Below are 17865 nucleotides of genomic sequence, written 5' to 3'. Positions count from 1 at the left end.
CTGTATTATCACAGTAGCTTGAAATGGACAATGCTCTAACCTCACTCAAGGGCAGTCCTGGGGGAGGAGGTGGAAATGAGAAATACTCATCAGTGATCAGAAATTCAGGTGATACATTTAATTATCTACATAATTGGAATAATAAATGCTTTATTTGTGGATCTTCACTGATGCATTGGCAATAGATAAACGGTTCTTCATTTGGTCACAAATTTAAAAAGACTATAATTAGGAAATGGATGTTCACGAGGTCAGGAGAAAAAGTAGGCCACTCAGTGTATGTTAGTGAGACTCTTCTCTCAACCAATCTAATGGTTGCTCAAATGCCTAACGTACCTAAAGTGCCTTGACTGACAGCGATAAAACCTATGAATAGAAATGAACTCGTTTTGTTTCTCACTGAGACTGATCTTACTCTAGCCATTGCAAAGTAATAAACGTATTGATTGAAGAAATGTGACCCAAACTTCAACTAAGACTTTAACTCTTAAGATGGGAGTGTGAAATTTTTTTTCTATAACTAGTCAAATAGTAAATATTTTTTACTTTCTGGGCCTCAGTCCGCTATGTTCAGTCTGCAGGCTTGAGTATGTGTAGCTGTGATCTCATAAAAATTTAGTTATAAAAGCTAGGGCTAACTTTGACCCAGGAGTTGCAGTTTGCCAAACACATCCTTTGGGAATCAGTCAGAAAGCTGGTGGCATTGGACAATCCCATCATAGACAAGTGAGTACTTTATCCTCAATGGAGCATATAACTTAATCTGATAGAGATTTCCCTCTGACATGCAGTACTTCTGTTAACCCCACTATTTGTCAACTTAGGTCACCATTTTGACATCATTATGGTATTTCACTCAGCATCACCCTCGGCCATTTTCAATACAAGGGAAGGTTATGGAACAATGCCCTCACATCCTCAAAATTCCATGGTAATATTACTTTCCTCATTAGCAGCTGACATGATAGCCTTGCAAATGAAGATGTAGCAATAAACTGCTGGGAAAGCTCAGTGGCTTTAAACAGTCAACATCATTTCTGCCACAAGGTCTGTAGGCCAGCAGATTTGTAAGGCCTGTACAGTTTCTAACTATGGTTCTGCAGATTTGGCAAGACTATGTAGGTTTTAGCTCAGCTGTACTGTAAGACCCCTCTCTATGACTCTCATTTCAAGGCTCAGTCTGAAGAAATAATAGATACTTTGGACATAGTCTTCTCATTGAAGTGATGTAAAACAGAGAAAATATACAATGTTTCATAAAGCCTCTGGTCTGCTGAGAACTGGTACAGTTATTTCTACAGTATTCTAACCATTAAAGCAAGTCATTTGCAAAGTTCAAACTCAGAGAGATGGGGATATATATTGAGTCTAGAGCAAGGGGGAAGGAAAAGATAGGAGGGGAAAACAGAGTATTTACTTAAATAATACAATCTACCAAAACCCACTAAATTCTTCGTTTCAGTACCATTTAGGAAATACTACTCCAAAAGTTTGAGTTCTAAAATATGTAGTCTATGCTCTAAGGTAGAAGTTAGTATATTTTTCTGTCTCTCTCATAGTAATAATGAATAGTTAGGGTGAATGCAATGGGGAAGTAAACAGTAACAGAAAGGGAGAGTGACCACTCTCCCTTTTTCTTTTCTTTTTTTAACCTAATACCAGATTAGGAATTTTTGCCTATAGTCTGCAATCCTTAGGGTTAGTTGACTTGGAAATTTAGTGTACCTGGAAAGTGTTCCTTGTATCAGGCCTTTGAAATTATTTTTTCCTTTGTTTAAAATCTCTTTGCCCACATATTACTCAGACATATCTTTTTTCATGTCTTCTAAAAATGTCATATTCTTAGAAAAATATTTTCTGACTTCTTTACATAAAATTCTATATCAAACATTCTTCCACTTTTTACCAAATTTGATGATTTTTCATTTTCATCACAATATTAAATTATATGTGTTGTTGTTGTTAGGTGACATCAAGTCACCCCCAACTCATAGTGAACCTGTACACAACAGAATGAAACACTGCCCGGTCTTGTGCCAGCCTCACTATCCTTGCTATATCTGAGCCCATTGTTGCAGACACTGTGACAATCCATCTCATTGAGGGCCTTCTTCTTTTACATCAATGCTCCGCTTTAACAAGTAAGATATTATTCTCCAGGGAATGGTCTCTTCTTACAACATGACCAAAGTAAGTGAGATGAAGTCTAGACATTCTCACTTCCAAGGAGCATACAAGTTGCACTTCTTCCAGGACAGATTTGTTAGTTCTTTTAGCAGTCTATGGTACTCTCAGTATTCTTTACCAACACCACACTCTCAAAAGCATTAACTCTTCTTCGGTTTTCCTTATTCATTGTCCAGCTCACACACATATGAGGTAACTGAAAATACCATGGGTTGGGTTAGCCACACCTTAATCTTCAAGGAGACATCTTTGTTCTTCATCACTTGAAAGAGGTCTTGTGGAGCAAATTTTCCCAATGCAATATGTTGTCTGATGTCGTGATTGCTGCTTCCATTGATGTTGATTGTAGAACCAAGTAATAGGAAGTCTTTGACAACTTCAATCTTTTCTCCATTCATTGTGATGCTGCTTATAGATCCAGTTGTGAGGATTTTTGTTTTCTTTATATTGAGGTGTAATCCACACTGCAGGCTATAGCCTTTAATTTTCATCAGCAAGTGCTTCGAGTCATCCTCACTTTCAGTAAGCAAAGTTGTGTTGTCAGTGTATCACAGGTTGCTAATGAGTCTTCCTTCAATACTCATGTCATATTCTTTTTTATATAGTCTGGGTTCTAGGATTATTGGCTCAGAATACAAACTGAACAAGTATAGTGTAAGGATACAACTTTGACACACTGCCTTCCTGGTTTTAAACCATGCAGTATCCTCCTGTTCTGAATGGCAGCCTCCTAGTCTATGTACGGGTTCCTCATGAGTACAATTACATCTTCTGGAATTCCCATTCTTCTCAATATTATCCATAATTTGTTTTGATCCACACAATCAAATGCTTTCGCATAGTCAATAAAACACAAGTAAACATCTTTCTGGTATCCTTTGCTTTCAGCCAAGATCCTTCTGAGATCAGGCATGATATCCCTCATTCCACTTCCTCTTTTGCATCCAGACTGCATCTCTAGAAGCTCTCTATCAATGTACTGCTGCAACAATTTCTGAATTATCTCAGTAAGATTTTACTTGTGTGTGATATTAATGATATTGTTTGATTATTTCCAAATTCCATGAAATTGCCTTTATTTAGAGTGGATACAATTTTGGATCTCTTCCAGTCAGTTGGCCAAGTAGCTGTCTTCCAAGTCCCTTAGCATAGAGAAGTGAGGCATCTATTTGTTGAAGCATCTAAATGAGAATTTCATAAATTCCTGGAGCCTTGTGGTTGTTGTTATTAGATGTCATCAAGTCGTTTCTGACTCATAGTGACCCCATGCACAGCAGAATTAAATACTGCCTGATCTCATGCCAGCTCCATGATCCTTGCTATACTTGAGCCCATAGTCACAGCCACTGTGTCAATCCATCTGGTTGAAGGTCTTCCTCTCTTTTGTCGACCCTCCACCCTACCAAGCATGACATCTTTCTCCGTGGAATGATCCCTTCTGACAACATGACCAAAGTAGGTGAGACGAAGTCTCACCATTCCCGCTTCCAAGGAGCATTGTAGCTGCACTTCCTCCAGGACAGATCTATTAGCTCTCTTAGCAGTCCACGGTACTTCCAGCATTCTTCCCAGGGCCACACTAAAAGCACCATCTCTTCTTCAGTCTTCCTTATTCATTGTCCAGTTCTCACATCCATATGAGGTGAATGAAAATATCATGGCTTGTGTCAGGCTCACCTTAGTCCTCAAGGAGACATCCTTGCTCCTCAGAACTTGAAAGAGTTCCTTCTCTGCAGACCTGTCCAGTGCTACATGTCATCTAATGTCCTGACTGCTTCTTCCCTTGGTGTTGATTGTAGAACCAAGCAATGTAAAGTCTTTGTCAACTTCAATCTTTTCTCCATTTATTGTGATGCTGTTTATTGGTCCAGTTGTGAGGACTTTTGTTTTCTTTATATTGAGATGTAATCCATACTGCAGACTGTATTCTTCAGTCTTCATCAGGAAGTGCCTCAACTCATCCTCACTTTCAGCAATCGTAGTTGTATCATCAGCGTATCTCAGGTTGTTAATGATTCATTCTCCAATCCTGATGCCATATTTTTCTCCATATAGTCCAGCTTCTGGGATTATTTGCTCAGCATATATATTGAATAAGTATGGGTAAAGGATACAACCCTGACACACTCCCTTCTTGATTTTAAACCATGCAGTGTCCCCTTGTTCTGTTTGAACAACAGGCTCCTGGTCAATGTACAGGTTCCTCATGAGTGCAATCAAGTGTTAGGGAATTCCCATTCTTCTCAATATTATCCATAATCAGTCATGATCCACACAGTCAAATGCTTTTCTATAGTCAATAAAGCACAAGTAAACATCTTTCTGGTGTTCTTTGCCTTGATCCAAGATCCATCTGACAGCAGCTATGATATCCCTTGTTCCATATTGTCTTCTGAATCCAGCTTGCACCTCTGGAAGTTTTCTGTCAATATACTGCTGCAACCGTTTTTGAATTATCTTCAGTAAGATCTTACTTGTGTGTGATATTAATGACATTTTTCGATAATTTCCACAATCAGTTGGATCATCTTTCTTTGGAATGGGTACAATTATGTATATCTTCCAGTCAGTTGGCCAAGTAGCTGTCTTCCAAATCTCCTGACATAACTGAGTGAGTGCCTACAGTGGGGCATTCATTTATTGAAATATTTCAATGGGCATTCCTTCAATTCCTGGAGCCTTGTTCTTCACCAATTCCTTCACAGCAGCTTTGACTTCCTCCTTCAGTCCCACTGGTTCTAGATCATATGCTATCTCCTGAAATGAATGAAGATCGAACTGTTCTTTTTGGTACAGTGACTCTGTGTATTCCTTCCATCATCTTTTGATGTTTCCTGGATATTTCGATATTTTGCCCATAGAATCTTTCAATATTGCAACTCTAGGCTTAAGTTCTTTCCTCAGTTCTTTCAGCTTTAGAAATGTCAAGTGTGTTCTTCCCTTTTGGTTTTCTAACTCTAGGTCTTTGCACATTTCATTATAGTAATTGGCTTTGCCTGTTCAAGCTATTCTTTGAAATCTTCAGTTCAGCTCTTTGATCTTGTCATTTCTTCCATTTGTTTTAGCTACTGTCCTCTCAAGGGCAAGTTTCAGACTCTCTTCTGACATCCATTTTGGTCTTCTTTTCTTGTCTTTTTAGTGACCTCTTGCTTTCTTCATGGTTGATGTACTTGATGTCTTTCCACAGTTCTGGTTTTTGTCATTGGTGTTCAATGCATCAAATCCATTCTTTAGATGGTTTCTAAATTCAGGAAGGATATATTCCAGGTCATATTTTGGCGGTCATGGATTGTTTTAATTGTCTTCAACTTCAAGTTGAACTTGAATATGAGCAGTTGATGGTCTTTTTCATAATCAGCTCCTGGATTCATGTTGGCTGAAGATGAGATTTTCCATCGCCTCTTGCCATAGACGTAGTCAATCTGATTCCAGTGTGTTCCATCTAGTGAAGTCCACTGTAAAGCTGCCATTTGTCTTATTGAAAAAAGGTATTTGCAATGAGTAATTGTTGGTTTTGCAAAATTCACCCATGTAATTTCCAGCATTTTTCTGTCACCAAGGCCAAATTTTCTAACTACCAATGATTCTTCTTTGATTCCAACTTTTGCATTCCAGTTACCAGTGATAATTAACACATCCTGATTGCATGTTTGGCCAATTTCAGACTGCAGAAGTTGAAAAAATCTCCAATTTCCTCATCTTTGGTTTGGTGGTTGGTGCATAAATTTGAATAATAGTCATATTAATGGGTCTTCCTTGTAGGCGTATGGATATTGTCCTATCACTGACAGTCTCGTACTTTAGGACTGATCTTGAAATATCTTTTGTGATGATGAATCTCAAGTCATTCCTCTTCAAACTGTCATTCCCAGCATAGTAGACCATATGGTTGTCTGATTCAAAATGGTCAAAACCAGTCCATTTCAGCTCACTAATGCCTAGGATACCAATCTTCATGCATTCCATTTCATTTTTGACAACTTCCAATTTTCCTAGATTCATACTTCATACATTCCATGTTCTGATTATTAGTGGATATTTGCAGCTCTTTTTCCTCATTTGAGTGGTGCCACATCAGCAAATGGAGGTCTCAAGAACTTTACCTTATCCATATGAGTAAGGCTGATTTTGCTCTGATGATACAGCTCTCTCGCAGTCCTATTTGGAAAGCCTTCCATCCTAAGTGACTCTTCCTCCTCCTCTGTATTAGACAATGTTTCTGAACTATTCATGAAGTTGTGCAGTAATATATTAGACAGTGTTTATCTGCTATTCATAAGATTTTCCCTTGCCAATTCTTTGAGATATGGATGGCCTCTTTCTTCTTTCTAGTCTCTCTCAGTCTGCAAGCTGGGTTGATACCTGTGCATCAAGTGCACCACACTGGGTTTGAAACACCAGTGGCACAGCCTCAAGTCTCACAGCTACATGTCATCACAGTAGGACAAACTGACAGACAAGTTTGTCTCCCTTAGCTATTGGAAACCTCTCCAATCTCTCCGTACCTGGATCTCTGCAGCTGTCTCCTTGCTCTGTCCCGGTCACCCTATCCTTTTTCCTCTCCTTTCTCCCGATTTCCCACCGTGCCGCTTGTGGGGCATGCCCTGGGTTCCCTCTCCTCACCTGGATCCCTGTGGGTGACTCCTCCCTGAAGCCTTATTGTTAACCAATTACGTTAGTCTAGGTTCTACTTCTCCCTTCAATACCATTGGTTCTTGATCATAGGCCACCTCCTGAATTGGATGAACATCAACCTTTTATTTTTGGTACAGTGACTCTGTGTATTCCTTTCATCTTGTTTTGATGTTCCCTGCATCAGTCAACATATTGCCTATAGAAACTTTCAATATTGTGCAACTCAAGGTTTAAATTTTTTCTTTAGTTCTCTCAGGTTTAGAAGTGCCAATCTTGTTCTTCCCTTTTGGTTTTCTAACTCCAGGTCTTTGCACATTTCTTTATAGTAATTGTCTGCTAGAACTGCTCTTTGAAATTTTCTGTTCAGTTCTTTTAGCTTGTCATTTATAACAGTTGTTTTAGCTACTCTTTGCTCAAGAGAAAGTTTCAGAGTCTCTTCTGACATCCATATTGGTCTTTTCTTCTCCTCTCTTCTTTTTAATGATCTTTTCCTTTCTTCATAGGTGATGTTCTTGATTCATACCACAATTCTTCTGCTTTTCAGTCACTAGTGTTCAATTCATCAAATCTATTCTTTAGATGGTCTCTAAATTCAGGAGGGATATATTCAAGGTCCTATTTTGGCTCTCATGGACTTGTTTTAATTGTCTTCAACTTCAACTTGAACTTGTATGTGAGTAGTTGATGGTCTGTTCCACTATCAACTCCTGGCCTTGTTTTGGCAGAAGATATTGAACTTTTCCATCACCTCTCGCCACAGATGTAGTCAATCTGATTCCTGTGTACGTCATCTGGAGAAGTCCACATATATAGTCACTGGTTGTGTTGTTTATAAAAGGTATTTACAGTGACTAAGTCATTGATCTTGCAAATTTCTATCATGTGAAGTCCAGCATCATTTCTATCACCAAGGCCATGTTTTCCTACTACCAGTGATTCTTCTTTGTTTCCAACTTTTGCATTCAAATCATCAGCAATGATCAACACATCTTGATTGCATATTTGTCAATTTCAGACTACAGAAGTTGATAAAAATCTTCAATGTCTTCATCTTTGGCTTTGGAGGTTTGTGTGCAAAATGAATAATAGTAGCATTAACTTGTTTCCCTTGTAGACATAAGGATATTATTCTGTCACTGACTGCATTGGATCTCAGGATAGGTTTTGAAACATTTGTTGTCATGATGAATGCCACACCATTCCTCTTCAATTTGTCCTTCACGGCAAAGTAGATCATATGCTTTTCTGATTCAAAATGGCCCAAATCAGACCATTTCAACTGAGAGATGGCTAGATTATTGATGTCTATGTGTTCCATTTGCAACTTCCAATTTCCTAGAGTTGTATTTCCTCCATTCCATGTTCCAATTATTAATGAATATTTACAGGTGTTTCATCTCATTTTGAGTTATGCCACATCAGCAAATGGAAGTCCCAAAAGCTTTACTCTATCCACCTCATTAAGGTCAGCTCTACTCTGAGGAGGCAGTTCTTTCCCAGTCATATTTTGAGTGTCCTCTGACCTATGAGGCTCATCCTCTGGCATTATATTGGACAATTTTACAGAGCTATTCATAAAGTTTTCCAGTACTATATCAGACTATGTTTCATTGCTATTTATAAAGTTTTCACCAGCCAATTATTTTAGAAGTGGATAGCTTCTTCTTTCTTCCAATTCTGTCTTTGTCTGGAAGCTCTGATGAAACCTGTCCACTATGGGTAACCCTGCTGGTATTTGAAACATTGGTGACATTGCCTCCAGCCTCACAGCCACATGCAAACCAACAGAGTAGGACAAACTGACAGACAAGTTTGTCTCCCTTAGCTCTTCCAAACCCCTCCACTCACTTCCTGGTTTCCCTCAGCTGCCCTGAACCCCTGCTAGTGCCACTTCATGATTTGTCTATCTCCTCCATCATGCTACTCCGAACCACACCCCAGCTGCCCCCAGCCGGCTTCCATGTCTGTCTGTCTCTTACTTCAAATATTCTTTTGTTCAATGCACTCTTTCTAAACTTAGGAAAAAATGTCTTGCATATATTAAGTAATTGCCCAGCACAATACATTGTCTGATTTCTTAACTGCTGCTTTCATGGGTGTGATTGTGGATCCAAGTAAGATGACATCCCTGACAACTTTGATCTTTTCTCCATTTATCATGATGTTACTTATTGGTTCAGTTGTAAGGATATTTGTTTTTTTTATGCTGAGGTGAAATCTGTACTGGAGGCTAATTCTTTGTTCTTCATCAGTAAGTGCTTAAGTCATCTTCACTTTTAGCAAGCAAAGTTGTATCATCTACACATCACAGATTGTTAATGAATCTTCCTCCAATTCTGATGCCATGTTCTTCCACATATTGTCAGGTTTCTCAGATTATTATCTCAGCATACAAATTGAATAAATATGGTCCAAGTATACAACCCTGATATATACCTTTCCTGATTTTAAACTATGATATATACCCTTATTCTATTTGAAGAACAACCTCTTGGTCTATGTACAAGTTCATTATAAGCACAATCCAATGTTTTGGGATTCCAAATCTTTTCCAGTGTATCCATAATGTGTTATGATCCACAAAGTTGAAAGCCTTGCACCATCAATAAAACACAAGTAAATATATTTCAGGTATTCTTTGCTTTCAGCCAAGATCCATCTGACATTAGCAATGATATCCCTTTTTTCATGGTCTCTTCTGATTCAGGCTTGAGTTTCTGGCAGTTTCCTGTCAATATACTGCTGCAATCATCTTCTAATTATCTCCAAGATAATTTTACTTGTGTATTATATTATTGATACTGTTTGATAATTTCCACATTCTCTTGTACCATCTTTCTTTGGAAGGGGCACACTTATGGATATGTGAGCCCACTAGCCAGGTAGCTATTTTCCAAATTTCTTGGCATAAATGAGTGAGCATCTCCAGTGCTGCCCTCTTTTGTTGAAACATCACAGTAGATCTTCTGTCAGTTCCTGGAACCTAGGTTTTTGCATATACCTTCAGTGTACCTTGGACTTCTTCCTTCAGTACCACTGGTTCTTGATCATATGGTACCTCATGAAATAATTGAACTTTGACTGATTCTTTTTTGTAAAGTGGCTCTGTGTATTCCTCCATCTTTTTTTTTTTTTTTTGATGCTTCCTGAATCATTCAATGTTCTGCCCATAGAATCCTTCAATAGTGTAACTTGAAGCTTGAATTTCTCTTCAGTTCTCTCATCTTGAGAAATACCAAGTTCTTCCCTTTTGTTTTCTAATTGTAGGTCTTTATACATGTCATTGTAATACTTTACCTTGTCTTCTTGAGCCACCGTTTGAAATCTTCTGTTCAGCTCTTTTATTTCATCATGCCTTCTGTTGGCTTTAGCTTTTTTCCATTCAGGAGAAAATTTGAGAGTATCTTATGTTATTCATTTTGGTCTTTTCTTCCTTTCCTGAGTGTTTAATGACTTTTTGCTTTCTTCTTGCAAAATACATGTATTATTTAAATTTTCACACCAACTGCTAAAGCCAGAGATGAAGAATTTAAAGATCTTTACTAACTAGTTCCAAATCGGGCAAATACAAAATTAATATTTATCCTGATAATGGTGATTAGAATGCAAAAGTTGGAAACAAAGATAATTGAAAATATGGCCTTGGTGATAGAAATATTGATGATGACCCTGTGATAGAATTTTTCAAGACCTACAAATTATACAATGCAAATAACTTTTTCCAACATTATAAACTCTTTTTTTTTTTTGTAATTCTTCAATTTTGCCAATGTTTTATTTAATTTTTCTGTAGTCTTCTCAAAATTTCTCTCCATAACAAATATAATAGTTTTGAATTCTTTACCATGAAATTTCATGAGAATTTCTTCTTCTAGAATGTTTTCTGGTCCTGTACTTTGATCAGTTTTTTGAGGCATTGTGTCCTTTTTTGTGTGTGTGATTTGAAGTTGTCTATTGTCTCCAAGACAAGACATTGTAATATTATTGTATTAATTTATTTAATTTATTGGTTATATGTTGGTTTGCTTCACCTTTTTTTTTTTTTTTCTTCTTGGAAGGGGTTTAATATACAGGAAACAGGGTGGTTATGTTACCATGGTTGCTGGTTTGACAGCACTGGGCCATTAATCATCTGTCTCTGCATAGATTTGGTAATAGATGGGAGTGTGGTGTTGAGTCTCTGATCACTGATTATTCAGAACAACTGAGGGCAGAGTTGGTTGTTGTTACTTGCTGTCTGTTCTTGGTGCAGTGGAGCAGCAACAGGTGATGGTGCTCTTCTAGGGGGTGGGAAAGCAGGTGTAGATGAGTATGGTTGAGTATGTTATGGGCCCCCATCTGTGTGAAAAGAAAGAAAAATGAAAAGGGGGTGGAGGATATAGCAAAGTAGAAGAAAAAAAAGGAAAGGAAAAAAGAGAAAAAAGTAAGGGAGATGGTAAATAGATAGAAGTAGAAAGAAAAAAAGAGAGAGAGAAATAAAGAAAAATAAATAAGAAACAAGTGGCAAATGGCAGCCACCAGACACAGCTGCGATGGAAATGTGACACTAATTCTCCGGAAGCAGGCACCACTAAATATGTAGGGTCAGGGTTGCCACCACTGAATGCAGAGGCATGGGGGCACAACTTACTCAGTTGGATTAAAAAACAAAAATAAGAAAGAAAAAAAAAAGGGGGAAATGAGAGAAAAAGAAGGAAATAAAAAGCAGGGGGGAAGTGGGAAGGAGTGAGAAGGGAAGAAAGAGCCATTGATTAACTTATGCATCCAAAGAAATCCTATTTTTTTTTTTAATCATCACCCAAACTCAAAGCCAAACTCACTGCTATCAAGTCAATTCCAACTCATAAGAACCCATATTGGGTTTCCAAAGCTGTAATCTTTATGGCAGCAGACTGCATCATCTTTCTTCTGGGGAGCAGCTGGTGCATTCGAACAACCAACCTTTTGGTTAACAGCCAAATGTCTTTAACACTACATGACCAGAGCTCCTTTTAATCATGACACTTGGAGCTATTTTGACGAATATAACTTAAGGAAAGATTCTACTTTCAGTATCTGAAAGAAATTATGTGATTTACTGTGCACATAACAACAAAAAATTTAGCTCTATGAACAAATTCATACTATGAATTTTAATATTTCCCCCTGAACAATAGACAGCTTTAAAAGAAATAGCTTCAAGAAGTATGTGGTCTGTCTCTTAAACAATGAAATCTAAGAAGGTTAATGTAAAACAAATCCTAAAGACAGATTTCTGAAATCAAGGGCCTTAGGTAGACAGGACTAGCTTTAAAACACCAGTCACTGTGCAAAGAGCAAGAAGTCCTCAATCTGAAGTACACATTTGTTCTTTGCAAGGGTATTTACCAAGTAATGAAGGATAAGTGTCTAATAAAAAGTATAAGAGAAATTTGTCTAAGACAACTGCCTCTATTCCCATAGGCTTCTTCCTTTCCCCTTTATAAAACAATGTCACTCTTTCATCTTTCATTCCAGATACCCTTTTCTACTCTTGTTTCCTCTCAGATGAGCTTATTTAGTCCTCACTAGTCCTGATCATCTATGAGTCGGGGGTCGACTCGATGGCACATAACAACAACAACAACAACAACAGTCCTGATCATCTAGCAGACTAATGGGGGCAAAATTAAACTCAGAGAAAAAACAAGAAAAGAGTGGACAGGAGAAGTTGTTAACTGCTCATCTGCTAACCATAAGGTTGGCAGTGAGAACCTACCAGTTACTCCATGGCAGAAAGATGTGGCAGTCTGCTTCCACAAAGGTTATGGCCTTGGAAACCTTATGGGTCAATTTTACTCTGTCCCATAGGGTCACCAGGAATCTGACTCGACTCCATAGCAAGAAGTTAGTCCTGTTCATCAGTCTTGTTATCATAAGTATGGGTTATGAATAGGTTAAAGAAGTTAATAAATGCTGGCCAAATTATCAGCCATATCTCCCAACTTTTCTTAATTCAGTCAAAATATTTGCCTTTCTAGAAGACCTTTACCATTTTTCTTATTGCCTTAAAACATGGGATATCTGTCAATTCTTAAGAAGATAAAAGACACAACTACCTTAGAGCTAAACCAATTATATGAAAGCCAGCTATCCAGAAATAGACATTGTCAATGTTTGGATGAAGATAATCCTTCATATTGTCTTCTGTGGATATGTAATAGGATTGTGAGTGACAACTTCCTTTTGCCCTAAGATGTGTTAACTAAATCCAAACAGAATGAGAACAAAGGCTCTAGGTAACCTATACTTCCAATAGATCTGCTGACGTCCCTTTTATGCATGGGGAATGGAGGTTATGTAAGTGAAGGAGGAAATCTGGAAAGCAATTCTGTCTCTAATCCCAAACAAGAATGTCCATTGCCCAAGGGGCCAGGCAGGCAGAGAGGGCCTTTGCTGACTTTCTTATGCCATGCTTTATTCCCACTCTCCAACAAACACACATATACATGCATGTACACACTGACCCAGCAGCCCATACTTGGCAAATATTTCCATGCAAACTTTGAAGTCTAACCCATCCACTCAAGAAACTAGGATCATGGAATTTTCGGCATATACCTCCAGTCCTCTATTATGACACAATCAGTTCACTTTCCTGGATTTGCTCACCTGAGGTCAGACCACACATTCTACATGCTCAATGTTAAGCATGTTGGGTGTTTTTTTTTTTATTTGTTTATTTTAAGAGTTGTCTGTTTAAGAGGGTTTCCGGGCCTACAGATTATTTTATTTTATTTTTTTTTTTTAACCTATGTGGGCCCTCCAGTGACAATAGTATCCTGGGCAAGAAAAGAAGGGTGAGACAGTAGAGTAGTGACAGCTCTGTGCTTGTAGCCATGTTCCAGCTCCCAGGAAAATAATAATTTTAAGCTCAAATTTAACTTTTTAGCACCAGATTCCTATGAGAACTTAAATATGAGATGGGAGTGCTGTCATGCACACCTTATTGTCAGATGTTGCCTGTTTTATGTCTTGAGATAACAAGACACTTTGTGATCTCTGTCCTTGGGCCCTTTTTTCTTTTTCTTTTCTTTTCTTTTTTTTTTTTTTTTTGAGGTTCATGAAGTGGTAGAGATAGAAGAGGGGCAATTTATATGGAACATAGTTAAGCTTCAGGAGGAAATGGAAAAAGCAACCATCAGGAAATAAGGAATGGATATTTATTCCAAGACTTTCCCAAGTGATTGCGCAGAAAGGCTGAGTGAGGCTGTCTGAACAACTGCTGCTTTACATATGATGGTTTATTTTGCTTTTATGAGGGAATATCACCATAAGAAGGCAAGATATATTTTATAGGTGTTTGCCCTGATTTAAAACTTTTAAATATTTATACATCTGATACATAAAAAAAAAAAAAAAAAAAACCTCAACCAACTACCATCAAGATAATCCCAACTTCCAACTTGTAGGTACCTTATAGGACAGAGTAGAAATGCTTCATAGAGTTTCCAAGGCTGGAAATATTTATGGAAACAGACTGCCTTATTTTTCTCCCATGGAGAGGTTTGTGGGTTTGAACCACCCAACTTTCCACTAGCTGCCCAATGCTTTAATCACAGCACCACCAGAGCTCCTGAACATATGATATAAAAGGTTGAAAATTTCTTTAGCAAATAAAACACTAAGGAAAGACTTATTCAAGAGAATCAATGGTGAATTTGACTTAGCCATCCTGTGTGAAGCAGAGTATGATACATTGACCCTGGCCTGAGCTTACAAAGTCTTCAGAATGATAGCAGAAGAATCTATGGGGAACTTGATTTTTGCTCCCTGGGGTTGTAAGCATATATGATAGATACTGGTGCTTATTATTTGCATGGAGGTTTAAGAAGGAAAAATCTAAATCCATGTACCTAATTTCTAAAAACATTCTTTGTGGTTCTTTAAGGGTAAGAGAAATGTCTTAAGCTCTTTTAGTGTACCCAGGTGAAGAAACCAGGAAATTGAAGGTTAAGACTGAAGCATCGTGCTGCCCAGTGATGCGTAGTCACTTACTAGACTTATAAAACTCCATTAAGAATGAGTTTATCACATGGACTGATGGTGGTTTCCTAGGGGACATGATGGCACCTTACTGAGTGTTGTTAGTGAGAATAGTGATTTGGGTGAGCTGAACAAGATCCCAAGGAAGCCACACATCCACATTACTTACATGAAGGACAACAAAATTGTCGGAGCTACCAGCAACACAGAATAAATCCAAAAGACAACAAGAATCCATTTCCTCTGCGGCAGAAATAAGAAAATCTTTGCACCCATGTCCCAGCCTCCTTGTCCCCACATCCTAGATTGGTTTGACTTCCATGGAAAAAGAGGAGTACTCTTTAGGAAAGCCATATATTTCCCTGAGTAGCAAGGTCATGGGTACAAAAAGTGAAGCAGTAGTTCATACTCTGTCTCCTCTGTAAGTTCCTTGTGCACAGATAATGTTGTGCATCAACTACTTCTTATAAATGGAAGTAATCAAGAGATAATGAAATCTTCCAAGATAATGAAGGATAAGACATAAAAGGAAGTTTCATGAAATGGTTAAAATCAGTTACTTCCAAAAACTAAAACTGATCTTTCAAGTGAATTGAAATGTCTCAGTAAAAGAGAGATGGACTTACATGTGTGTTTGCATAGCATCGCTTTAAGGAAAACAAACAAACAAACATTATTTTAATGTAATACTTTACACTTACCCTTGTTAATAAATAATCTGTTTCTCTAAATTTTTATGTCTAGAAAAAATAATTATATTTTTATAATTCCTGGAAAACTGTTCATCTCAATGTGATTCCCATGCTACTGCACTAGGATTGTACACACACCTTCTATTTTAGTGCTTACACATCCTGCTCCTTTTTCTCTCCTACAATAAGAAAGGACTATATTTCTGCTACTATATGATATTTCTTTTTTAGCTCATGCCTTTACTGCTAAGTCAACACAATAAAATTTAAATCCTAACTTTGTCATCACTCTTATTTCCTGTGTTCCTCAAATCACATTTCAACCTAATTTCTTATCTTTCAGCATTACCACAATTCCAGTATAAGACTAAACCCATAAAGTCAATCTTGACACTTCATTTCCTTTCAATCTCAATAGAAAAGCATCTCCATTATATTTTTATTTCAAACTCAAATATCTTCTGTAAGCATAATTTGTCATCATAACAACCACCATGTTATTGTTGTTAGTCACTTTCAAGTTGACTCCAAATCATAGTGACCCTATGAACAACAGAACATTCCTGGTGTTTTGAGGATGGTTCCTCACAATCCTTGCTATGCTTGAACCACTACCTAGGCCACAACCAAATTTCAGAAATAGTTTTCTATCTTGCTGGTATAATTCTTCCTGTTGGTCTTCCCAACTTATAAAAACAACATATTAAGTCACATGAATGGTATCGATCTGGTTAGTTTTCAAAGCTTTCTAGATCTGCATAATCCATGTGTCACCTTTTCATTTTATTATAAAGCCATTTACTTCCTTGTTATTGTTAAGGTTGTGTGTCGGCTTGAGTGGTTTGGCAGCTAGATGTAGTTATTCCCATGATAAGATAGTAATCACCTCCATGGTGGAATTTGCTATAAGCTTCTAAGTAGTTGAAGGAGAATGACCTTCAGGATGAGGCATGATTCCAGTATATATGGAGAAGATTTGAAGAAAGTATCTAGATTTTGGCATATTTGGATACTGTATTTGTCTAAGTGATCATTTCCAGTCCCTGGACTTGAACCAGTGGTCTGCTGTGTTGCATGTGTATCTTGGGATTGCTCCTGGACTTCAACTAGTCCCCTGCCAAGTTGCTGGCTGATCATGGGATTGTGCCATTTTTCCTGTCAATCTTGGGTTTGTCAGCCATAGCAGGTAGCAGATGCAGGAGTTAGGAGAAGCCTCCAGCTCCAGTGGGCCTGGAACAAGAGTCACAGCTGAAACTCAAGGTCAAGGACACTTTATCCAGCTAGCCCAGAGCTAGCACTCAGAATTTGAACATCTATACTCCTAAATTGTGAAAGAATAAATTCCTGTTTGTTAAAGCATCCATTTGCAATATTTCTGTTACAGCACCACTAGAGAACCAGGACTGTCTTTTAAGAGTGAGTGAACTTTTCAAATGTTATGTCTTCCCAATTTCGTTTCTAATATATATTTTCTGTTCTAATTACTCTCTTCCTATTTCCTATTCACGACATGTCTGTCATTTTGTTATTCTGTGGTATGTTGCTGTGAGGCTAGAGATTATGCCACCAGTATTTCAAATAACAGCAGGGTCACACATGATGGACAGGTTTCAGTTCAGCTTCCAGACAAAGACAGACTCAGAAGAAAGAACGAACCATCTACATCTCAAAGAATTGGCTGGTGAAAACCTTATGCATAAGAGTGAAATGGTATCTGATATATTACTGGAAAACTTTGTGAATATCCCTGAAACATTGTTGAATATAGCACCAGAGGATGGACTATTCAAGTCAGAAGGCACTAAAAATATGACAAATATGACTGGTGAGGAGCTGCCTCCTCAGAGTAGAGCTGACCTTAATTAGGTGGATGGAGTAAAGTTTTTGGGACCTCCATCTGCTGTTGTGGGATGACTCAACATGGGAAGAAACAGCTGCAAACATTTAATTAAAAATCGGAATATGGAATGTACGAAATACCAATCTAGGAAAATTGGAAGTTGTCATAAATAAAATGGAATGCATAAAGATCCGTATCTTAGGCATCAGTAAGCTAAAATGGACCAGTGTTTGCCATTTTGAATCAGAAAACCATATGATCGACTGTGCCAGGAATAAGGAACTGAAGAGGAATGGCATGACCTACATTGTCAAAAATAAAGTTTCAATACCTACCCTGAAGAACAATGCTGTCAGAGATAGGATAAAATACATACACCTAAAAGGGAAGACCAGCTAATACTACCAGTATTCGTATTTACACAACAGCTACCAAAGCCAAAGATGAGGAAATTGAAAAATTCTAAAAATTCTACAATCTGAAATTGACCAAACATGCAATCAAGAT

The sequence above is a fragment of the Orycteropus afer genome, unplaced genomic scaffold, assembly GCF_000298275.1.
Source record: "Orycteropus afer afer isolate SDZICR_OR568_19922 unplaced genomic scaffold, OryAfe1.0 scaffold00812, whole genome shotgun sequence".
NCBI classification, from domain to species: domain Eukaryota; kingdom Metazoa; phylum Chordata; class Mammalia; order Tubulidentata; family Orycteropodidae; genus Orycteropus; species Orycteropus afer.
This window is presented reverse-complemented; position numbering follows the sequence as displayed.